Here is a 25897-nt window from a genome sequence, read left to right on the forward strand (position 1 = left end):
ATACATAGACAGCTCTGGCTTCTGATTACAAGGAACAGCCAGTTAGAAGACATTTGGCTTAAAAGGAAGTTAAAAGGAAGAGTTATGACAACTTGATAATCTTGATAATATACTCACACTGCAAAATAGTTGATGGAGAGTATTGCAAATGTGTGTATTGTAAATCAAAATAACTTAAAATAAGCAATTGCATGCAATCAGTTTGTGACAATATGACAACTGCATAAGATAAATTAGCAAAAATAGCAAAACTGTTACATAGATACACAGATATTCACATTAGCTGCTTACATTCAGAAGCCAGCCAGAACCTCATAGATTATAAAACTAAATCCAGAGATCCAAATATATAAGAGCTGTGATATAAGGAATATTACCAGAATCCAGCCAGCTGAGACATGTGTCCCACTGCAACGAGTAGCATTGCAGATGAGTTGTACTCAGACTGAAAAAAACATGTTGGCAATCTGGTTGTGTCTATAAACTAGACAGAAATTATTTCCAAACCTTTTCAAATCACTCTGAAAGTAATTGTAGTCAGTCCAAGATGGATCATGACTGGTGACCTGTGCAGCAGCCTTGCAATTAAAAGTGGTTGCCTAGAGATTGAGGGTTTGGACACTCAACACCTGGATGACCAGTTGGTCACCGCAGCTACTTGCAATTGGCCACCAAATGGGGAAAAAAATCGGCGCAATTGCCGAACAACCACTGATTTTTCTGTTTCCTTAAAATTTATTTTCCTAAATTGCAAAATATCTCACTGTTTTATTACAGCTCCTGTATTTCTGTGCATCTGTGAGCGCACTTTTCTTCCCTACAGTGTCTGCCCTTTACCAATTCCCATTCCCACTTCACCTTCAGTATCTCAGTTTAACACTGCAGCCCTTAGAGGTCAAAAAGACACCCTGGCGCCAGCTGTCCATCCTAAAGAGGATAGTGTGTGATAATATATGTAGGGGGAGAAAGGGGGAAGAAGGGGGTGGGGGCATTAATTATACATAGGCAGTATTTTGCATAACTCCCATCCTATTCCCCCTTCACACCACTGTCAGGCTTTAGCAGGTTCAGAAGCAAGGGCTGCATCCGCTTAGTGATAACATCTCCAATAACAATTAAGGTGGAAACATGTAATTTGCCAAGGAGGGGAAAAAGCTGTCAATAGGCTCTATTTCCTTTGCATACTAAACACAGAGGGTGGATCTGCTGCTGTGGTGGAGAGGCCTATGGAGCTGTGATTTCAAGTTACAACCTTGATGCATTTTTTTGCTATGACCTTTAAGTCTGAAGATACAACTTAAAAACAAGCTGGTGTATTTAAGTAATGCTAACCTAAACATCGACTGTTTTGGTTAATGTCTACTTTAAATAAAATTGTCAACTATTTGGAACATCCAAACGGAAAGCATATTCTGAAATAACAAAATGTCACATTTCAGACTTTTTTTAGCTTCTAAAGTTGCTCCTAGTAAACCTAAACCTTAAGCCCTGATCCTGTAACAATTAACCTGGTGGTTGTTAAGAGGTTAAATAAACTAGTTTTATAACAGAAGAACTGTTGGACGAAAGAGGTTAAAAAGTCTATAAATACCATATATATGACCTTTTTACATAACCCTAACTGTAAAAAGGTCACTAATAACTCAATGAATATTAAGAAATTCATTAAGTCTACACAAGCCCGCCACCTTGTTGTAAAGGTAGAGAAATGATCAAAGTTTGAGAAAAACTGAAAAACTAAAGTTCAGATAAGTTGAGGCAACACAAGTACTTCACAGGTTTATAATACAAAGTACAAATAAGGTTAAACTCATTATTAATTAATGTGTAAACCACATTATACCCCCAACTTAACAAAGAAATGTGTTTTTGTTTTGTTTTTTTCATCTTGCCTTTGATTCACACATTGCACATCGTGACGTGACAAATCAGTCTTTCACATAATAGCCAGCACTTCACCTGTGTCATTCAGATTGTTGAGTCGTAGTATGAAGGAGAAAACCAACACCAGAATAACTTCATTCATTCGTAGGTCATTGTCAAAGCCCTCGCTTAGTTTTCTCTGAATACTGTTGAATACGTTTGTGTTTACATGTGGGGGCGTGTGGGGCAAGTACACATTCAGATTGTGCCATTAAAAACTCAACTAAAGGCTACTGAGCTGAACTGAATGTAAAAGTCGAGTGGCCATTGCCTTTACAAAACTTTATGAATTGCAAACAGAGGCACAACTACAGGTCTTCATTCTTAGCTGTTTTGTGTTTCATTAAATATAACTGAATCTAATGATGTCTGTCTTGTATAGCTATCTCCCTCAACACATCACGGAACAGCAAGTCCCGATGCAGGTTTAAGTGAATTCCTCATCTGTTATTTCTCTTTCTTCCACCCTGAAGAAAAGGCAAGGTACCTACTGTATATCTTTAAGAGTTTCATCTTCCCACCACTGGGGAAACACCCTGATCCTTTTAAGCATGTATTGAGGCTGACCCCATCCTTTCATCAAAAGTGATAAAAGCTTCCCCTTTAATTCTGATGCCACCTTCCTCCCTTAGCTTCCCACCTCCTTACCTACAGTCACTCCACGACTGCTACGGCAGAATCAAGAATGTAAATGGGGCTGGAGCCTCACAAAGCCTGGGGTGACCTATATTACAGCTAATGATGGGCCACAGTGTCGGAAGCAGAGCCAGAATGAAAGAGAATTTGAATGAAGCTGACCCACATACAAAGGCACGACCAGTCGGAAAGGCATGTTCCCTTTCCCACTAAGTAGGCCACAATGGGCTTCAGGATTATGCACAAGTTCTCCTTTTCTCAAATGGATGAAAACGGGAAAAGTGATGGGGAGCCCTTGGTAACAAGAGTCATTCCTTAGACATATTGGTAACAGGTTGGAGGTAAGGTGGGAGTCTCAACTCATTAAATGGGAATTTGTTTTCTTCCTCAAACAGGGCATGCAAGTGATATATATATATATATATACATATATATGTGTATATATATATATATATATATATACATATATATACGTATATATATGTACGTATATATATGTACGCTTCATTCATCCCATCCTCGTCGCCAACGAGAAGCTGGAGAAATACCAAGGGCTCAGAGAAGAGCTCGAGAGGATGTGGAGGGTGAAGGTAACGGTGGTCCCCGTGGTAATCGGAGCACTAGGTGCGGTGACTCCCAAGCTAGGCGAGTGGCTCCAGCAGATCCCGGGAACAACATCGGAGATCTCTGTCCAGAAGAGCGCAGTCCTGGGAACAGCTAAGATACTGCGCAGGACCCTCAAGCTCCCAGGCCTCTGGTAGAGGACCCGAGCTTGAAGGATAAACCGCCCGCAGGGGCGTGCTGGGTGTTTTTTTTTTATATATATATATATATATATATATACATATACATATATATATGTGTGTGTGTGTCTTTATGCTAGATTTAAAGCAAATATTTTATTAAAACCTGATTAAATGGTAGATGGCCTGTATTTGTATCGCACTTTTCTAGTCACTAAGGACCCCAAAGCGCTTTACACATCCAGTCATCCACCCATACACATTCACACACTGGTGATGGCAAGCTACATTGTAGCCACAGCCACCCTGGGGCGCACTGACAGAGGCGAGGCTGCCGGACACTGGCGCCACCGGGCCCTCTGACCACCACCAGTAGGCAACGGGTGAAGTGTCTTGCCCAAGGACACAACAACCGAGACTGTCCAAGCCAGGGCTCGAACCGGCAACCTTCCGATTACAAGGCAAACGCCAAACTCTTGAGCCACAGTCACCCAGATTAGTGCATAAACACAACAGAAAACAGAATAGATGAAGATTCTTGTGATTTCTATTGTTGAAAAAAGCAAAAAGAAATGATTTTTTTTTACAAGGAAACCTTTAGTCTAAAGGTTCTAATGGGGTTAGAACCTTCTAACCACTTGAGGTTCTAACCACAAGAAGAAGCATCTTACATGGATCTGTACAATCTGAGAAAACATACCTACTGAAATATTTACAGCTTCATATATTTTATCCTCATTTTTAATCTATCCTATGTTAAGAAATCAGTTTTATAAGGATTTAAGAGTAAAAAAAAAGTTTTAAATATCTTTTTATAGGTGTGCTCTGACTCTGATCATTCTCTTAATTTCTGGCTTTCAAAATCAAATCAATCAAATTTTATTTATTTTATTGATATAGTGCCAAATCACAACAATAGCCTCAAGGCACTTTATACTGTAATGTAAAAACCCTACAAAATAAATCCACAATCCAGTGATTATGGATTCGTCTGAGCCATAGATGATACATTAAAAATGGAGGTGGCCATCCACTGATTTGTGAGATCCAAATCTGAGGGTTGTTGTTATTGACTTCTTTATGTTTTAACAACCATGCATGAAGAATGAGGGACCGAGGGACATGGCACACTCATATGTTAGAAACTTGCCAGTCACAAGGTAGGCCTGTCCTAAAGAACAACCTGCTTTATTTTCCTTTTTGAATCTAACAGGGATCATTAGTTACAAAATTAACAACATATTGAATTGAATAAAATGGGAAACTAGTGACTGAAATCATAAACACATCAAAGCAGTGTTTACTGAAGTGAAGGCCAAGTGTCATTTTCTCAAAAAATTCTATAACTGAATCTTCTTTTGCAACAAGAGGAGTAACCCCCTGCTGATAATTAGTATGACTGCAGGTTTAACTAATTTCTTTCTTGGTTTTACTTTTCAAAACCAGAGGTTGTGTTAGTCTTGTATACAAAATCATATAAAATGTGAACAAGGAGTATCAAACACAATAGGGCATTACTTTGTTTGAAAATACAAAGAACAAAGAACTAAATGTAAATGATGCATCACATTTTTAAGGAAAACAATCAACTGCTGTAAACAGAACATTTAGGCATTTGACCGATATAACAAACATGGGTACCCCAGTATGAGTAAAACATCTTCGACTGTATATGTGATGTTTTTTCAGTTTGAGTATAGAGAGTGCTGGGGTGTCTCCATTATGAGAAACACAGATAGGATTTTTCCTTCCTGAGCTCATGTGGCAAGCAGGTAGTAATTGGTGTGTGTGTTAATCCTGGGATAACAAGTGTTTTCCAAGGAGAGTCAATGATCATCTTACAAGGTCAGTTTAGAACCGTACACTGCATGCATAATGGAGAATGCAAAGGCTAATAGGAACATAATCACATCAAACACAGGCAGAAACACACACACACACACACATATTTTGCTTTCATTCCCAAAACTAAGGTGATCTTTAACTGCCATCTTCCCTGGAAGCTTTTCAATCAAACAGGGCCACCCTGCGATCTAACCAATGCTTTACCATCATCTTAGTAGGGGACTCTTCCCCTCTAGCCAATGGGATTACAGTTGGGAGGTGGTGGCTGCCTCAGCGACCACGCACCATGACCCGTCCATTTTTTTACGACTTCATTATTTTCCCTCCCCGCCACGCTCGTTTTCATTTGCCAGAGCAGGGGTATAATGACTGCGCTATAAAAACGCTGCTTTAACGTTTGCATACTGTTCTCATTTGGTCCGGCCCTCAACCCTTCAGCTAGCATATGGCAGGTAATCAGGTCTGCAATCAGGGCTGCACGTTACGCAGGGCCCCGCTTTCAGCACAGGGGCCATTACCCATCTGTCTTACGACACACGCGCGCGCGCACACACACATGCAGATACACTTGTATTCATACAAGCACGCAAACACACAAAAATGGTACAAGTAGGTACTTGTACACAAATTCATTCTCCACGCAGATGCAAATGCTTACACACACTCCACAAGCACACAGCCTCACTCACATACACAAATGTATACCAGTACCTCATCATCTCACCGCTAGAAAATTACCATATAAGAGACTCAGGCTAATGATATTTTCTATGAAATGTGCAGTAACTATAAGTCCCCTGGCTTTTCTAACCATATGTATCATTAATAGGAAAAAGACCTGTGATTCCACAGCTTTATAGCTGCATATGACAAAATGCCTTCACTAGTATGTGGCGCTTATTTAACAAAATCCTTTTGCCCCTCACCTCTACATACCCTGGAATTGTCATTGCACACATAAGGTATATACATATATATATGTATATATATATATATATACATACATATATATATATATATATATATATATATATATATATATATATATATATATATATATATATATATATATATATATATATGCAATAGCTCAGGCATATGGTTCCATCATCAAATATAAAGTGCATGCAAAGCCTATTAAAACCAAAAAAAAAGGGAACCCTAATGGTATGACCCACAGTTTACTCATAAGGTAGTTTTGGGGGATTTTCTTTTCAAATGTCATCTAACTTGTTTCAAATGATTGCATAAAAAAAGAAAAAAAAACTATATGTTAAATTGTAATACAGCAGCCTAAGCTGGACTCCCTTTCGAGTACACTCTGGGGGCTTTAAAGAAAGTTTAAAGGATTAGGTATGTATTCATGCTTGTCAGCACCTGTCATGCAAATGGAATTAACGTACTTGCCTACATACTTTGTGTGTACCTGGAGGACCACAAACTACGTTCTCTAGAAGCCAGTCAGCAAAGCCTTATCCCTGGGCAACAATCTTTCCCGGGAAGCTCAGAATTCCTGCAACACCTGTAGGATAAATAATAACTTTATTGTTCAGCCAGGTTTGCCCTTGTGAAGAAATAATTGTATAAAATGAATAGTATTAAACTTAGATGATATTATAATTGTATTATTATTTTATATTATAAAAACACACTTTATGTAAAACAGAATGTGTGAACACAGATTATAGAGTTCCCACACAGCATAAATAACTAAATAAAGACAGCTATTATGTCTTTGTCAGTGTTACACTGTAATCACATTAAATTTTTCAGTAACAGAGTAATGGAAAGCATTACTGTATTAAAGTCCTTACACCACAGTTACAGTTATATTGTTTCTTGCATTATCGAAGTATCTTCAGTTCTCTGCACGCAGCATACTTTTTTCTTCCTGCACACATGCACGATTCAGTTTGTGTGGAGGAGGAAGAAAATGGTGGAGTGGAGATTTGGCATTGCTTGGTTTTTTTTATTACACAAAAGGACAAGAGCGCAATGACTGAGGACAGAAATGAGCGCATTATGCTGCTAACACAGTGCTGATTCTTTGCAATCATCTACACAGACAGCATGCTAACACAAAGCTAGCTAAGAGTCCAGAGTGAACATGAGGTTGAGTGCATGCAGACCCCAACCCAGCAACCAGACCCTCAACTTCAACGGCTAACAAAAGCAGTGATGACTTTCTGTTTCTATTGTAGCGTCATTATGGTGATTGCTATGAAGTCTCTTTGTGCTTGTTTTCATTTTTTCTTTTTAATTTGGCCTTTGGGTTCATACATAAACACTAACAGACAGATCATATGTGTGTCCTCATTAGTATTGAAGTGTGGGACTTTTATTGTTAACTGGTAATTATAAAACAGTGCATTTCAGGACAGTTTACTGAGTAATAATAAAGTAATACAACGAGTACCAAAACAAATTACTTTCACTGGCAAATAATTAAGTAACGTATTGATGCATGCTCAATCATCCAGATAAGTAAATCTCCAAAAGTTGATTCTAAAATGCTACGTTTTTGGAGAATTAAGTTACGTACTGCATTACTTAAACGTAAAGGTAAAGTGTAATGCACTACTTTTTTTGACTAACAACGCCAACACTGGTCTTTGCGCAACATTCAAGTATCTATAATTAATATTGTAGCACAAAAGACCACAGCTATCTGTAGATAGAAACCATAATACTACACTAATAAGTGTAGGAAATTTGATACCATTATCAGTGGGTTTATTTGAATTTGCTTACTAATTAGACATAATAAGACCTCAGTCTGATATTATGTAACCACCCCAAATTAGATCCAGTGGCTCAGTTATTATAAACCTGTGAAGATCTACTTTAGTCTTTCTCAGACTATCTAAAGAGTAACTTATGGATCCAATTTAGTTTTTGGCCTCCCACCAGGAGATCAGAAGATATTGCCGTTGACACACATATTATGCCTGGCTGCCTGTTGTGTTTTAGGATGGAATAAGATGGCCTATGTGAAGCTCATGGGCTTAATGTGACTGGCGTACAACTGTGCAGTCCAGAGGTCACAGTTACAGACAGGAGGGTAAAATGAAGAAGGTCTGTTTCCTTTGGCAGGCAAAGCTGGAACTTCCAAAACTCCAGCCAAAGACAAAAGAGACATTTCAAGTCAGCATAAAATATTACGAAGCCAGTCCCGTGGCCAGCCAAGACAAAAGATAAAACATGGTTGTCAGTAAATACAACGGTGATGACAGGACAAACCCAATCTGGCAACTTGGATGGAAACCATTACTTTTAACTGGACTGGAGCTTTGAAGATTGGAGGAATCTTGTGGTGAGAGTCCCCCCCCCATCCAACCAGCTAGGCACCTCAGCAGAATCCACCAGTACTCTGTCATTTGTACAGATGTCCAGCCAAATAGTATGCGCACATGTGTTTGTGAGTGTGTGTGTGTATGGGGCATCTTTCCTGCACACACAAATCCACAATGTACATACGCATTCTCTACCTCGGCTCCCATGTTTCATCCTCCCCGCTCTCCCCGTGTTGTGTTTGTTGAGCTCTCAGGCCCAAATCCATTATTACCTCCTGAAATGACAACTCATTTCCACAAATGTAATCCTTTCCCTTGCCTGCATGAGGCTGTAAAGTAAACACAGTCTTCTCTCCAGAAAGCAGAGAGCAAGGAGGGTAGGGACACGCCACTTCAAATTTGCAAAAGGGAACTCAGAATGGTGAACAGCAGACCTGTGGAGTGAAGATGATAAAGACTAAGAGCATTTGAAGGGATTTATTCCAAAGCACCGCAGCGTCTACAGATATACTATATAAAGTACATACATAAAGCTCGTGGATAGGAGAATTTTCCACCTTGAAGTGTCCACTTTAACAAGAATATTGATCTATTTCAGAGTCTCTGTCATGGTCCCTGGGTCTTGGGCCCATGTTTTTAAAGTTTTTTTGTTAGTTCATGGTTTGTTTTGTTTTGAGCATGATTTTTTTGCCTTGCTGCTTTAAGTTGATCTCTGTGGTATTCCTTAATATGGTGAGCATTTAGTTCTTGTTAGTTTTGGTCACTGATGATTTTCTGGAGTTGTTTTCAGTCAGAGGGTCCCTCTGCTCCCTCTGTCCTTGTTCTGTCCCTCCACCAGGCTCGTCTAAGTGGGTTTTTCCTTTGCTTCAGTGTGTGTGAATTTAATCTTGCTCCCCTGTGTAGCTGTGGCTTACTTCCTGTTTTATTTTGGTAACAGCTGGTCTTTTCTGTCATGTGTCTAATTTTACTTCCTTTGTCATTTTCTTAATTAGTTTCAGCTGTGTTTTTGTAACCCTGGTGTCTCCATTGTATTTAATTACCTCTAGTGTATATAAAGCCTCAGTCTCCCCTTCATTCACTGTCAGTGTCTGTTTCTCTTTTCTGTTTGCCATCCCTGTGTGTTTTAGGCTTCTATTAGAAACATTTTAGATTATGATGGTGGGCTTTTGTTTCCTACCTAAAGTTGTGTACCCGTGTTTGCGTCTTATTTCTACCAACCTTTGACAAAATGTGGAACACATCTTGATCTAATCCTATCTGTGTCCAGTGCAGAGCAACTGGTATGAGACTCGTCTGCCTTTCTTCTCTTTTATCCAGAAAGGACCAATTATCCTAACGGACTGTATTATTCAAATTTAGGACTGCAGAAATATTTCTAATAGTAAATTGTCATGGGGCACATCCTAAATTTGTCTAAACAACAGTTCAGACAGAAACGATCTAACGTCCCAGAGGAAAGAGGTTTTATTTTTTTTCCTTTTTCTTTTTTTTCTACTGTAAACAGAGGAAGGATTTTAGCGAAATGCAGTGTTTCCTACAAAAATATTGTATTTTTGGTGGTAGCAGGTCAAGGGGCACATGCAAATGTGCCCACACAAAAAGCAACACCCACACTTTCTTAAACAAATTAATAAAGAGGCCAAACACTATATACTAGTACTTTGAGTCAATAAAACACAAAAAATGAGCTGCACACTCAAATTGCTAGACATACAGTAAAGCTCTACTGGAAAACAATAATTGCCATTACTCAAATCATTTTGTGTGAAGTATGTTGTGCTGTAGGACTTTCTCTTGCTTCATTTAGTTTTATTGCCATTGTAATACTAACAATTTTTGAAACACTTATTAAAACAATTGCAGATAAAGCTGTAAAAGCAAAGTGATATTGAAACAGTCAGAATGTAGGTTTTAAAAAAGATGTTTTTCTAGCAAAATGTAATGTTTTATGCCATTTATGTGGCATATTATTAATGAGGAAATAAATATAAATTTTTTAACTACAGGCTGAAACTTCACCATCACAAAGAATAAATAAATTAAGACAAAAAAAAAACAAATTATACAATTGAAAGTGTCATAAAAATATTTGTTATTTGTCACAAAAAGCAAACCACCTGTTTACCCTTCTCCCACAGATATACACCTTTTTTCAACATTTGTCTGTCCTCTGTCCCCCTTCAGACTGTATTTGTCATTTCAAACAACCTCTGAAAAGGGTTTGGATGGTTAGTTTGTCTTCTGCATGTTGCAATATTACGATCAACGACACGATAAAATTTCAGGGGCTGTAGTTTCATGCATAGTTCACTGGTTGGTTCATAAAACTCTAAACACTGTTTATATTCCCTTAGAATTCTTCTTAAGCGTAAAAACTGATTTGGTGTGGTTTGTATGTGTTTCTTCAAACCCCCACACAGTAGATATGTATGCAGATATTTGGTAACAATACATTATGTGTAAAGGTTTTAGATTTGAAGACATTATTGGTAATATGCAATATTGCTATAGTTTTAGACATGTTTGTTTTAGCATCATTGTATGAGCTTTCTAGTATAATGTATGGTCATCACAGACTAAAATCAATTTTCATACACACTACTTCAAATAACTGACTTTGTTTTATTTGCCTGTTGCATGCAATAACCCCATTACAATGTATTAATGTCAAGCTATTTCTTTAAAACTTAAAACTTAAAACTAACTAAGTTGATAATATATTATCAACTTAGTTAGTTTTAAGTTTTAAAAGTCAAAACGTATTATTTGCTTAGGCAGTAAGTAATACATTACACTCTGCCATCTATTTTTCATTTTGGCAAAGCCACATTCAGGGCGGTAGTGTTATCATACAATTCTCCTGATGCTTGGTTCATGAGGAGCGCTGAACTATAGCTGTCTGTGAGCCGCAGACATGCAGCAAGAACATGCACACTGTCGTGTGTGCCTGCAAAAATCTTGTACTTTGTCAGCATATTGCAGTTTAACCCAATCTACTGTCAAATGCAGGAGCTTGTTAAAACTCCAACCTGATATTTTCAGAACACAGCAGATCCATATACTGAGGCATGTGACCCAGTGAAAAGAGCCTAGTGACATGGTCTTTATCTGCAATAGCTATTGCAGGCCTTGCTCCGTTTGGCAGCCTCAGTGGACCTTAGTGTAGAGTAGAAGTGTAGCCGCACATGAACCTGTTCTTCATGCTTTGGCCCTACAGCTCTGCTCAGGGCAGAGCTCCATGTCAAAACAGGGAGTGCTACTGGTCCAGACTCAGGACAAGACACTCGAGTTTTTCTACAGATCAGCCTGGTCTTAAAATAAGATCAAAGAGATTACCTGCTAGCAAGCTGATTATGTTCTCTTGAATCAACAAAAAACATGCTAGGATGAAATGGGATGGGAATTTAGCTAAATTGACTCCATTATCAATATCACTTATCGATTCAATTCCTTATCAAGGGTTGACGTGCCAGTCTGCGTATGGAAATTAGCACCAACTAAATCAGCATCTGTTCCTTAAATGCCCACTATTTTACATATAACTGATGTAGCAAATTGTTTTTAATCACTGGGCTTCAGATTGCCACTGGCATCCCGCAGATCTCGGGGCTTTAGTGGCTTGACATAAAAATCAAATCAGGAAAAAGGCCTACATATGGGGGGGGGGGATGACTTCCAACCCAACAAAAAAGAGGGTTCATGTCCTGTTTGGGAGCTTTGCTCACTGCTCTATGCTTCTTTTTGGCTAGGTTTAGGCTCTCTTGGTCCGGCTCAAAATATGAAACTATAGGCCAATATCCAAAATATCGCTCTTTGCAGCGTTAACATTGCAGGATAAAAAAGAAAAAAATGACCCTGAGGGGTTTTGACAAAGAGCCCTTTATGCAAAATTCATAATAAGACTGCCCTCAAATTACTTGGACAGGTGCAACTTGGCACCAGCACCAAAGAACATGTTTTGGTATATCTCTGAGGCGCCAGCAGCTTCCACAAAGCTGCAGTATTTTACATTGTAGTTTCATTACCTTGATGCTGGTGTTTTTAGGGAACAGTGAAAACAAGAGCTGTACCTGTCACATTTCAGAATGGTAGAGGAAAAAGGCTAAATTAGACTAAATTAGAGATTTTAAGATTAAAGATAAATTGGCTTTGGCTGCCCAGACACATCCAATCAAACCTGTTCTGTATTATATAAAGAGACAATTAAAGGCAGACATGCTTATAGCTTCAACTAAAAGGCAGGCACCCACGCGCACAAACACACACACACACAAGCTACATCAGATAAACAAAAAAAGAGAAAATCAGTCCTCCATCAGCGTGCCCACCAATCTATCCCTTACCCTCAGCCACATCATATGTGACTGGTTTAATCGCAGGCCAATCATTGCCAGGTCACAATTAATAAAAGCCACAACAGCCGCAAATAAACAAGTCCAAATTGCTGCCTTAATCGAATGATGCAAACATTGGTGAGTTACAAAAGTTCACTGCCGCCACTGACAATTTCCTAATTGTATTCACTCATTCATGGCAATTTTATTAACATGGAGCGGATGTCTTCTGCCCTTCCACTGTCACAGCACCAGGGATCTAATTTCATTATTTTCCACAAGATTTGCTTGACTACTGCCGCCATGCTAGTGGCGCACCACGGCCAGATGTTTATGCTATTTAAATGAGGAAGCAAAGCCTGTTGGGTAAACATAATTAAAGAAAGTTGAAGCTTTGTTTTTTTTAAACTTCTCTTCCTTGCCCTCTCTTTGTCTCCCTATCTCTCCTCCAAAGTCTCTCTGTCTCTTTCTTTCCTAACTTTTACTTCATTAGACAAATTTCAATTAACATCAGAGCCACATGTTTCTCTGAGCAGGAGAACGAGCTGCACAGAAAGGTGGGCATGCAGACAAGTGTAACACAGTGGACAGTGCACACACTCATAGTGTATGCACAGATGCTTTAGCCTACAATTAACATACAAATATGCAAATTTTGTGCACAAAAACACAAACACAAGTGAGTGTTTTCTTCGCTGACCGCTTGTTAAAGCGAACCTGGTGACTGGGATGCTCTTGAATCATTCACAACTCTATTCCTACCTGTGCATCTGATGAATCCAAACACGGTTGACCTGTGGCCACCTCTGCGGGTGTGTGTTTATTAAAATCATCACCCAGCACAGCCCAATCACACAGGCATTACTGCCCACGCCTGTTGCATGCTAAATAGGAGGAGAGACAGAGAGAGAGAGAAAGAGAGAGGGTAAATTAAATCACTCATGTCATGGTGCTAATAGGCCAGGCTTGCGCTCTGTGTAATTCCAGGCTGGAGCTACAAAAAATAAGTTGGGTTAAAAAAAAAACAGAGCAAGAACATTCTATTAGGGCCAATATCACAGACAGTGTGTTACAAGAGGTCATTACAAGATTATGTAAACCAAGAGAGCACATTTCCATGCCGTGGTCATTTACATGTGATTATTGCATCAGAGTTATGCAGCGATTATACGGGGCTCGCCTCAGACATGCCAAGCCATATACACACAGGCTCAGGCTGTGCACACACACACACTAAATTATGTCAAGATTATGGAAGGGGCTTGATCGTGAAAATAAAAGCAAACTCACAACAGCACCTGTCTGTGGCCTCTCTGTTTAGACTGAAGATTTATCCGCTGATGTCCCATGTTGCGGCATGAATCGAGGGACACCCTGCTCATAAAAGCCTTCATTCCAACTACCGTAAGCAGAAGAATTCATTTACCCTGTTTGATAGAAAACATCCTATCCGCCGCCTGCATTACTGCCCCGTGTTGCTGGGGCTTCATGGCTCAAAAATGCTTTGGCGCTCCAGTCATACAAGCACTTTTTAAGTATGCAGCATGCAGCACATTCGATACCCTTTAGTGCACACGAACTGAGTAGCTGTCAAAAATACAACAGGCATCTCAAGTAATTATGCAGATTTATGCAAAACATTAACAAGAAGAATTAAAGGCACAAATGAGGTGGCTACACTTGAATTGTTAAGATTATGAATAATTACCATGAATCTTTTTGCTCTTAATATAACTTGTTTTTGATAAACAAAGCCTTAATTATCGGAATACTTTGGAGGATTCTGGTGACCTTCATTAATCTTAGACAACAAGTCTCCAGTGAGACTTGAGATGAGGCCTGTGTACGTGCGTGTGCACACACACACGCACGTGCACACACATATAGGGTAAACACGCATGCATGGCGGCGCATATGCTAACTAGCCACTTCAGCCCTGGAGCAAGCAGACAGACAGGTACACCTCCTAGTTAAGCCAAGAGAGCTCCTCACACTCCCCGGTGTGTCCCAGTATGGTAAGCCAGGAGGACAGATGCACAGGCGCACACATGAAGCAGGTGACTCAGATGCTCCTTTGAGAATTGGCAGCACCAGGTCCTTCACTAATTACAATTACATCTCACTTCCCTCCCCTTTCCACTTTCCTCTAACTTTGGACATGAATATTCCAGCAGAGCCATTGTGCATTGGACACGCTGCTCAATATGTCCCATAATTAAAAGCATGATGTGCGAGATGAAAATACTAAGGGCGCCCAACTCTACTCACAGCTCGCTGTCACCGAGAGAACAGAGAGCAAGAGATTTAGATTTTTTTTCAGATTCCTTTTTTTTTTCTTGTCCCAAAATTTAATGCAGTTGAAGAGAAGAGGTTAATCTGTGCCTAAAATTCTATGCTAACAAAAATGTTATTTTGTATTTTGAAATGATTTTGACTTATTTTACTGAAAAACTTGAAGCAACAGGAGGAAGACAAATTTACATGCTGTGATATGAAAAAGTGTGAAAATTTGCCCCATCACTGGTTTTTAAGTTTCTTGCATATTTGTCATACTCACATGTTTCAGGGCATCAAGCAAACTTTAACATTAAACAAGGATGACCTGAGAAAAGACAATATATAGTTTTTAAATGATGACTTCATTTATTGGGGACCTACCTGTTCCTATGTGAAAAAGTAATAGCTCCTAAAAATAATAACTGATTGTACCAACTTTTGCAGTTAAAAACTGCAATCAAGCATTTCCGATACCTGGCAGTAAGTCTTTCACATTGCTCATCCCACTCTTCTTTGCAGAGTTGTTTTAAAGGGTGATTTGAAAGGTCGTGCCAAAACATCACTACCAGATTTAAATCTGTACTTTGTTCTTACTTGATCGTACTTAGATCACTCCAAAACCTTTATTTTGTTTTTATTTGGCCATTCACTGTAAATGGTAAATGGTAAATGGACTGGTTCTTATATAGCGCTTTATACAACTTGCCTCAGTCGCCCATTCACACAAGCACTTTTTTTCTATGCTCTATGTAAGTGCTTCTGTCTACCATTCACACACTTTCATACTGATGGATGTATCACAGAGCAACTTGGGGTTAGTATCTTGCCTAAGGATATTGGGCATGCAGACCAGTGCAGACAAGGATCAAACTACCAACCTTCCCATTAGTTGGTGACCTGCTTTACCACCTGGGCTAAAGCTACCCCAAGCAAAGGGAGTGGACTTGCTTACTGCATTTCAGGTCATTGCCCTGGTGCGTAACCCAAATGCATCTGACCTTCAGGGAACACATTCTGATTCAATTATTTCTAGTAGATAGCAGAGTTTATGGTAACATCAATTATAATAAGTCGTCCAGGCCCTGAAGCAGCACGGCAGCTCCAGACCATCACACTACCACCACCATGTTGAAATGCTGTGTTAGTTTTATGTCAGATGTAACAGGATGCAAACCTTCCAGAAGTTCAACTTTTAGAAGGTTTGTGGAACACCGCTTTCCTCTGACATGTGAACAAGACCCCAAGACACTTAGATTTGTCTACTTAGGGCAGCAACTCATCCCTGAACAGGAACAGCATTTTCATACTCACCCGTTCACACACTGCTGCAAACTGCCCCAGCGTGAGCTGAAAGCCTCCACCTAACGAAGCCAACAGACCCACAATATCTGGAAAAAGAGATGATATCTTGAGGCCAGCAAAGTGGAAACCTAGAGTTACTTGGCTATGCCTTGAAGTTCTTTGAAGCCACTTGGCTACACTTAGAATAAGTGACAAAGGCTCTCTTCATTTCTGGTATCATGACATAGCTGTCATGCATCCACCTTGCATCCTTGGTGCTGCAAAGTTCTGCCAGGAATGGAAGATCTTAGGCCAGGGCCTCTGCTAGATGCCCCCAGTGTATCATTATATATTGGGCATGATGGGCCTGTCCAGCATCCTCACTGAGCACCAAATCCAACTCACCACCAGGTGGTGATTGATTAACAGCTCAGCTCCTCTCTTTAACCAGGTGTCCTGACACATGACCACAGATCTGATGATACAATAACAAAAAAAATAACAGGCAACCGAAAGTGTCCAAGTATCACATGCACTTATGGTCGAATATGATGTTTATGGACATACTGAGAATTCCAATAACAGAACAACACTCAGGTTCAGATCTTGCAGGCTGTTCCTTCCAGTAACACCACTCGACGTTTCACTCACATTGCCCACATACATGTTGAAATTTCCCAATAGGCCAATGGAATCTCCTGATGGGGCACAACCCCACCCAATGAATCCAAGGAGGCTGAAGCCTCAGTGCATAAGTGTAAATGACAGTCAGGTAAAAACTCAAACTCTGAGGATTGCACTGGCTCCAAACCCTGTTTCATCTTGGTTGTAGCCATGGTTGATTGCCTCCAGGCTACTTCAGATTGGAATAAAGTCCAACCTTACCCCTAACCTGTTAAGGCTATGGTTAGGTTCATGTCAAAGATCATGACATATGACACCTAGAAAGTAACCACAACTCCATTATTTATTTCTTCAGGAGTTCCTCAGAAAGGTTCTTGGTCCCTCTTGGAAAGTTCCTGACCAGGAAGCAAGAAAAGAGAGAAGATATAAGACTAAAGATTAAAGTCATTATACGTAGGGTTGGATACATTAACTAAGTTAGATAAATGTTAGATTTTAGTAAGCAGCATGATCCTGAGGCTCAGCTCTATCAAATTCCAAAACCACTGAAACTAAATACGTTACGGCACTGACAGTACAAAGATAGATAATAATAATTTTTTTTATGCATATTATAAATCACATTGTAGCAACTTTGGGTTTGGCTTTACAACTCTGCTAATGCTCCAATGAATATGTAATCATCAATAATGTAATCAGCATTTAATACTATGCATATCTAATAAGATGAGATTAGGTTTGATTATCTTGTGTGTTAAGCATAGCAAGTGATGACTCTGCAACTTCTGGGTGCTTCAACAATTAGGTCTGATCCCAAGGGTGTCAGACACCCAGGGTGCTGCCAATCAAATCTCTGTTGATTGTTTTGGTTTAGTATCTATATTGTTTCTATTTATTCCCATCTACCTAATGAAATGCACACACATCTAAACACAAACACACACTTTCTCCATAAGAAACCACAAAGAAAAGCTTGCTACACACGCATGCTGTTTAAATATCATTTGGTCAAATTGAGCACAGAAAACGTCTCTTTCTGACCTATCACAGCTGACTTTGGGTAAGAGATGGGATACACTCTGAACAGGCTGCCTAACACGGGGCTAACAGAGGCTGAAAACGGATAGATGATGGATGAATCAATAAACCCCAGTTCTTTATATGGCTGGTTGAGCTTTTCCAATGTTTTTTCTACAGAAAGTTTAACTTCCAGTTCAATGTTTTTAATTCTAAACAAACATAGTTTCAGACACTAGAAAATGTTAGATATCAAACCAACTTTCCCAGAGCCATTCTGGCCTTACAGTTCTTCTCATCTAAGAATTCCTTTTGGCTTGTCATACAGGCGATAATTCCATATAAGGAGGTAGATCTGAATTCTAAACAGGTTACTGACAACCTTGAGGACATTGAGAAGTTTACATCAGATCAATGTGGATGAAACACCTCCACATTACTACATGGAACAAATGTTTTTTTCCATCCTTCTTTGTTTTTACTAATTCTTATTTGTTGACCTTTTTAATGGCTAATTAAACAAATCAATGGCTTAAGTATCATGACCTGAAAACTACTTTTCATGTAACGATAGAGTCAGTGTACATTAATCCATACAGATTTTCAGAAAATGTTATTCAACTATCAACAGTTACTTTTTAGTTTAGTTTAGTTCTCTGAATGGGATCTGAGACCAAATGAAAAGTTGAGAAATCCATCATATTTTAATGTAAACATTCAAAGACACATCTAGGGTAGACATCAAATTGAAACAGAATACCTGTACTGCCAGTAGTAACACTCAAGTGGATCTCATCAATTTATCAGAGGCTTGATCCAGTAAAGTTTAGGCCGTTATTCACCTGTTATGAATCTCCTGTACTCCAGCATTGTTTTCTGAAGAGCTATGATAACGTTAAACCATCTTAACATCAAACTGTGTCTACACTAAAGGTTAGGCAGACCAAAACTTTCGACTACCAATTACAACCGGACAGAGGCACAGCGTATACTGTGAAATATTACTGACGAAGTCCACAAAATCATGTTGCATGTTACTAGAACTGACCATTACAGACTACAGGACCACCAAACCCTCCCCCACATCCTCTGATGCCTCCTTCCTCAACTAGCTCAACAACTTTTATGCTCGTTTCGAGTGAGGGAACCCCACAACCACAACCAAAACAGACGCGACGCCAGACCACCAACCTCTGACTCTCTCCCCCACCGATGTAGGAGTGGTGCTGAGCAGGATCAATGTCCACAAGGCTGCAGGTCCTGATGGCATCCCCGGGCGTGTTCTCAGAGCGTGTTCTGGGGAGCTTGCAGGAGTGCTCACAGACATATTCAATCTGTCCTTGGCCCACGCTGTGGTACCGGCCTGCTTCAAATCCACCTCCATCGTCCCGATACCCAAAAACTCCAACCCATCTAGCCTCAATGACTACCGCCCAGTAGCACTCACCCCCATCATCGCTAAGTGCTTACAGCAGCTGGTCTTAGCACACTTCAAATCCTGTCTCCCCCCCACCCTGGACCCCCACCAATTCGCATACCGCCAGAACAGGAGCACAGAGGATGCAGTCTCCATCGCACTGCACTCTGTCCTCTCACACCTGGACAACAACAACACCTACGCCAGAATGCTGTTTATAGACTTCAGTTCAGCGTTCAATACAATCCACCCCTCACAACTCATCAGGAAACTGACAGACCTGGGCATCAGTTCCCTCATCTGCAAATGGTTACTGGACTTCCTGACCAACCGCCCCCAACATGTCCGCCTGGATAACCGCTGCTCATCTACAATCACAATGAACACCGGTGTACCACAAGGCTGTGTGATGAGCCCTTTCCTCTACTTCACCCACGACTGCAGACCTGCCAATGGTTCCAACACCATCATTAAGTTTGCAGATGACACCACGGTGATTGGCCTCATCAGTGACAACGATCAGACTGCCTACAGGGAGGAGGTGGATCGTCTGGCTGAGTGGTGCGACACAAACAACCTGCTGCTTAACACCAAGAAGACTAAGGAGCTCATCGTGGACTACAGGAGGAATGCTGACCCACATCCACCCATCCACATTAAGGGGACGGCTGTGGAGCGTGTGAACAGCTTCAAGTTCCTGGGAGTCCACATCTCCGAGGATCTCATCTGGACGACCAACTGCTCCAAGCTGGTCAAGAAGGCTCACCAGCGCCTCTTCTGCTTGAGGACTCTGAGGAAGAACCACGTGTCCTCAGACATCCTGGTGAAGTTCTACCGCTGCACCATCGAGAGCATCCTGACCAACTGTATAACAGTCTGGTACGGGAACTGCTCTGCCTCGGACCGGAAGGCGTTGCAGAGGGTCGTGAAAACTGCCCAGCGCATCGCCGGAGCACCACTTCCTGCCATAAAGGACATCTACAGGAAGCGGTGTCTGAAAAGGGCTGGGAAAATCATCAAAGACCCCAGTCACCCATCACATGGACTCTTCACCCTCCTGCCCTCTGGGAGGCGCTACAGGAGCCTCCGGACTAAGACCACCAGGTACTGGAACAGCTTCTTCCCCACGGCTGTCAGACTCCTGAACTCTGCCTCCTGACATCTGACCCACGTTAAACTCATGGACTGAACACACACACACCCACACACAATGGACAACTGTACCCTCAAACACACAATAATAACATGGACTGAACCACCACTCACAACCACTAGCACTTTATATAGCCTCTGTAGAAATTATCCACATATCTCACTTATCTTAACTGCACTACTGTATAGTTCTGTGTAAATAATCATTCTGTACATACAATAATTTTTAATCCTACAACTATTTATAACTTGCATAGTTCACATTTCTGTATAACTGTATATCTCATATTTCTGTATAGTTTTTTATTTCATATTCTGTATAGTTTTTTTCATATTTATATCCTGTACATAGCCTGTACATAGCTTGTACTCACTACAGCCTGTACATACTTATAGTTATAGCATATTCATAACATACTTCATACCGTGTACATTATAACATACCATAATAGACCCATTTCTGTAATATACTTACATATCTATATTATTGCTAATATATATTGTAATATATCTATATCATGGCTAAAGCACTTCTGGATGGATGCAAACTACATTTCGTTGCCCTGTACCTGTGACATGTGCAATGACAATAAAGTTGAATTCTATTCTATTCTAGTTCTTTGTTTTTTAAAGCTAGTTTTTTTTAATTATTTCAGTAGGAGACCAGTTTGGAGCTAAAACTACGTAGTTGGCTTTGGGTCAGACTGAGAAGTTGGAATTGACTTATTTCATTATTGCCATAGCATCATGCAATGCTACCAAAGCCCACCTTGGGCTTTAAGATAAAAAACAAGACAGAATGATAATTAGATGACCTTGGAGTGAGCACAGACTGCTTTTGGGGGAGCTGTTACTTTCCAGTGTGTTTTCATTCGCACATAAAAGAAAAACACTTGTGAGAGGCAGAAAATGTAGCACCTGACCAAGTAACTCCTATTCATCATACAAGTTCAAACTTCTACAAATATGAAGGTTGTTTTTTCTCACTCTGTGGCTGCATTTTCATTAGATCTGAACTTTAAAACCCAGGCTTTTTAACCTCATCAACTTTGTGCCAAAGCTGAAAAGTGGTGGATCGCTCCATTTAAGATTTGATCGTTCAGCTGATTGAAATGTTGATGTGTTAAATCCACGGGGTCTCTGGAATCATAGTGTAAATCTCCTCATAATGAAGTTATTTGTCGAGATTGCTCCTCTCATGATCATCGTCAAATGGAGGTCACTCTTTCCCTGTCATTTTTATTTATAACAACATCACTGATATGTGATAATAAGCATATGGAGGCATGAAGCATGTTTGAAATATTTCATCTGAGCATATGTTTCCATAGGCACTGCTGCTGGACCGAGTCAGAATCGTTTCCTGGGATGTCTGATGAGATGATAGCTGCAGATGCCAGGTCTGTGTGACTGCTCTGCTGTCCCTAATAACAGTAACTCTAACAGTAACTCAGGCCTGCTCTATTGATCATGAAAACAGAGCATCGCTCATCTAGAGGAGAACAAAACAAGCCAATATAGCTTTCAAATGCTTTACTGCCCTCTAGAAAACATCAATGCTGGAATATTGGCCCAGTTTACATAAAAGAGCAAGGCGAGAGAGAGAGAGAGGAAAGAAAAGATGGCCGACGTTAAGCTGTTAGTCAAGAGAGCCAGATTTACCGTTTCTATTTCTACATTTTCCCTCTACGGATCGATGGAGGAGTCAGTTCATTTTCTCTGACATCAATACTGCGGAGCCCGGTACAGTTCGCTCCCCTCCAACTGCCTTTCATCCTGGCCACACTGGAGCTTGTGGATGCTGTTAGGCCAACGCTCGAGGTGGTGGCTGCCCTCCCCAACACGGGATCAGCACTGGCTCACCTTACAATGTTGTAACCTCAGCCGCGTGGAGGACGGAAAGGAGGAAGAGAGGAGAATTTTTTGAAAAAAATAGCTGACCTCTCCTGAGTGTTTTGGGGTGATGTCTACCTCCTTTTGTAGTTAGTTACTGGAACTTTCCAAGACCTTTTTCTCACTTCCTGCTCAGCAGCAGGATGCTAAATGTTGGCCCAGCTACTGCATTTCCTGCCCTGGCATATGATTGTGAAGGTATCTGGCGGGGGAGCTGGAGCTTTTCAGAACTCCTTTGGAAGTGTGTGTTGCCCTCGCTGGCAGCTCTCTACAGCCCCCCACCCCCTCTAACCCCAGCTCAAACCTTAAAGCAGCACAGGGAGAGGAGGCTGGCCTGAATCGCAGCGCTAAGGGGCAGCCCCAACCTCCATCTCAGTACCCTGACCTCACCTCCCGCGGGGGGACTTGGTCGTCAAGGAGGCCTGTGGAGGAATGGAGGGGGAGGATTGGGGGGGTGTACTTGGCAGGCAACTTTAAAAATGCGGTACAAGGTGCTTAAAGGAACTCATGCCCCAGGACAGAAGCACTAAAGTCTGTTTACGCGACTTCTTCTTGATGATCATGTTCCTTTTTTTCCTTTTCTTTTTCTTTCCCCCTTTTGCCTTGTTTGATTTTTTTTTTCTTTTTACAAAAACTGGGCACATGTCCACTCAGAGAAATCAATGCATTTAATAGGTTTGAAGTTTCTCTTTGCTGACGGTACAGCAAAATCCAAGCATCCAAAATAAAAAAACATCTTTTGTCTTTGTTACATTAGGAACAAATTGCTGTCATCAGAATTTAAAGTTGCCACACATGACACAGAGTGATCTCTATGGCCTGATTGGTCCCGGAAAAAGGACCCAATCTGGCCACAGAGTGATCTCTATGGCCTCATTGGTCCTGGAAAAAGGACCCAATCTGGCCTATTAGATGACAGTGTGTAAATAGCAACAAAAACATGAATATATTTTCAGTAAGAAAAAAAACTACTTCTGGTGTTCTGACACCTTCCCTGATTAGTGCAAATATGTCTAAAGTTTAAAAGATATTTTAAGCTCTAAATTGGTTTTAAGAGGTGATTTTTTAACCTTTTTTTAAACTATAATTTTAATGTTTTTGAGAACCTGCAATAGAACTGATCAAATTAAACTTAATTGCAGATAATTGTTTATTTTTTATTTATTTTGGTGAAGCAAAAAACGATATTTAATAGTGGGCCAAAAATGTTTTTTATGAGAAGAAGATCAGTACTGTGCTGTACAAAGATCCACTCAAGAAAGTCTTTGTTATAATCTTAGACCAGGACATGGCTAACTGGGGGACTTGGGGAGAAACTGATTGACTTAATGTATATAATGTAAATAATTTATCTGTCCATCTTTATGCAGGCAATTAGCACAATTAGCAGAATGCTAAAAAATGTTATCAGCTGAAACAGTATCACTACAAGTCAAAGTAAAAATAAAATGTGGGGTTTTTTTCCAGTTCAAATGAATTATCATAGCTGTATTTGTGAAAACTAAAAAAGAAATTTATTATTTCAGCAGTTTAGCTAAAATTCATTAGTGGTTTTCTCACAAGCGCTCTCTGTTGCTCTTTTGGCTGAACTGCAGCAAAAACGATTTCAATGGAATTTAGAGGAAGCAAAACTGCTTTGCTAGATCAGCTCTGTTTACATGGGCAGAATCTGGAAGCTTGAATAAACACAGTGCACTTCATACAGAAAGTGAATTTAGACTCACAGTTTAAAAAATGTTTTCCATTTCATAGTAACACATTTCTTCAGATTGCCAAACGTGACATGCAGAATCTCCTTTTAGGGTCTACATCTGTGCCTGAGCAATAGAGCCAATGCTCACATATCCCATAATCCACTGTGTAACCACAGAAGCTTATGTACAACATATTGCTGAGACTCTGACCCTGGCACCTCCTAATTAGGCCTAAGTGAAGTGTTGTTGTTGTCTTTGAGCCCTTCTGCCCTCGCCTGCAGTTACCTGCGCCGACATGGACTCCAGAAGGAACTGCCATTCAGTCTCCGGTGTGTTTGCAACACACAGGCACCACACGCTCTATAAGAGTCTGTCCCCACCTCCGGGCAAACAGATGGAGGCAGCACGGATGTTCACAAAAAAAAGTCCTCGGAGTGGCTGTGTTGTCACTGCAGCTCGTGATTTTCATTCATGTGACAGAAATCCGGTGTGTCGACTTTTACTACAAGGACACAGAATTTAAGTTTTGGTTTTTTTAAGCATAAATCTGACAGTAATACACCGGAGCCCATTCTCCTAATTTTCCCAACAACGTGGGGCTAGTATTAGCATGGACAACAAAAACAAAATGAGAAGAACATTTCCTCTGTCAAAACTTGAAAGACTGTTGAGGTTTTTTTGTTTTTGTTATTTTTACTTCATGCACACTGCTGTCAGTGTGAGACAGAGGTTACATCCAAAAATAGACAGCAGGTTTTTTTTTAGTAAGAAACAAATAATACAGCTCACGCTTTTGCTAGAAAATAGAGTCAAAAAACATCAGAAATCATATGCATCTATATTTAAATGGACACATTTTCCCTGTCTTTCTCTCTCACACAGGCAAAAATCACACTTTTCAGCATCCCTCCGCCCCCCCTTCATTTGTGAATTTTGCCATTACAGAAAGTTGTGTGACTGTGTGTGTGTGTGTGTGAGAGAGAGAGAGAGAGAGAGAGAGAGAGACTGCGTGCAGTTCATTTGTAAGAGAGCCGCGACCTGACAAATGTATTCGGCTCCCAGCAGCACTGCCGAGCCCCAAAATTCATGTAAAACACCAGTAACTCCCGGTGCTTTTTAAAAAGGGATCGGCTGATACAGGATAATGATGGAGACTTCAGCTTGATTATAGGAAACCATCTCCATCAAATATTCCATTCCCTTTTTTTATATTCAGACTTTATGGTGAAAAAAAAGAACAAGAAAATCAGAACGATGTACCTGGAGCTGGAGGCATTCAGGCGTGAGCAAAGTGTGGAAGAGCCAGAAAAAGGAAAGTGGGTGTGTGTGGAGGTAGAGAGGTTTATTGTAGTGAGAAAGGGGGAAATATGAAGTAGAGTCCTTTAATACAGTAAGTCCAGAAAATAATCTCTTCTCAAATACAGAATTCTAATCTTATTTTTTAAATGGATCAAATTCTTTAACCATATTTTCCAATGTGCAAACCCATTTAGTTCTCTGTAATCGTTCTCATATAGCAACTGTCCACCATGAGATAATTATAAAGTGGTCATATGGTCCCTTTAAATAAATCTTTAAATATCTGATACAAAGTATTCAATAACCTAAAATTCGAAAGAAAGAAATGAGCAAACATTGTGCTCTGTGGCATACAACAGAGCTGCATTTAAATACTGGATTAGGAAAGTGATCATCTTCTATTATGTAATGTCCTCATATGAGGGTTTGGACAACTCTAGATAACCTTTAACAACTTACAGAAACCTAC

General features: G+C 40.2%; 1 long non-coding RNA gene across 12 annotated transcripts in view; it reads right to left on the reverse strand.

Annotated features, from left to right (window-relative positions):
* Window positions 1–25897, reverse strand: part of LOC106098758 (uncharacterized) — a 462577-nt gene that overhangs the window by 377318 nt on the left and 59362 nt on the right. For 8 of the 12 annotated variants that reach the window (XR_003213591.1, XR_003213593.1, XR_003213594.1 and 5 more), the window contains exons 3-4: window positions 13537–13658; window positions 6563–6669 (exon numbers count right to left, since the gene is read on the reverse strand). The exons of 2 other annotated variants lie outside the window; for them this stretch is intronic. This is a non-coding gene — a long non-coding RNA (uncharacterized LOC106098758). The remainder of the gene's footprint in view (window positions 1–6562; window positions 6670–13536; window positions 13659–25897) is intronic. 2 more of the 12 variants (XR_003213590.1, XR_002064311.2) reach the window with 2 other exon arrangements.

Source organism: Oreochromis niloticus, linkage group LG13 (genome assembly GCF_001858045.2).
Source record: "Oreochromis niloticus isolate F11D_XX linkage group LG13, O_niloticus_UMD_NMBU, whole genome shotgun sequence".
Classification (NCBI taxonomy): Eukaryota; Metazoa; Chordata; class Actinopteri; order Cichliformes; family Cichlidae; genus Oreochromis; species Oreochromis niloticus.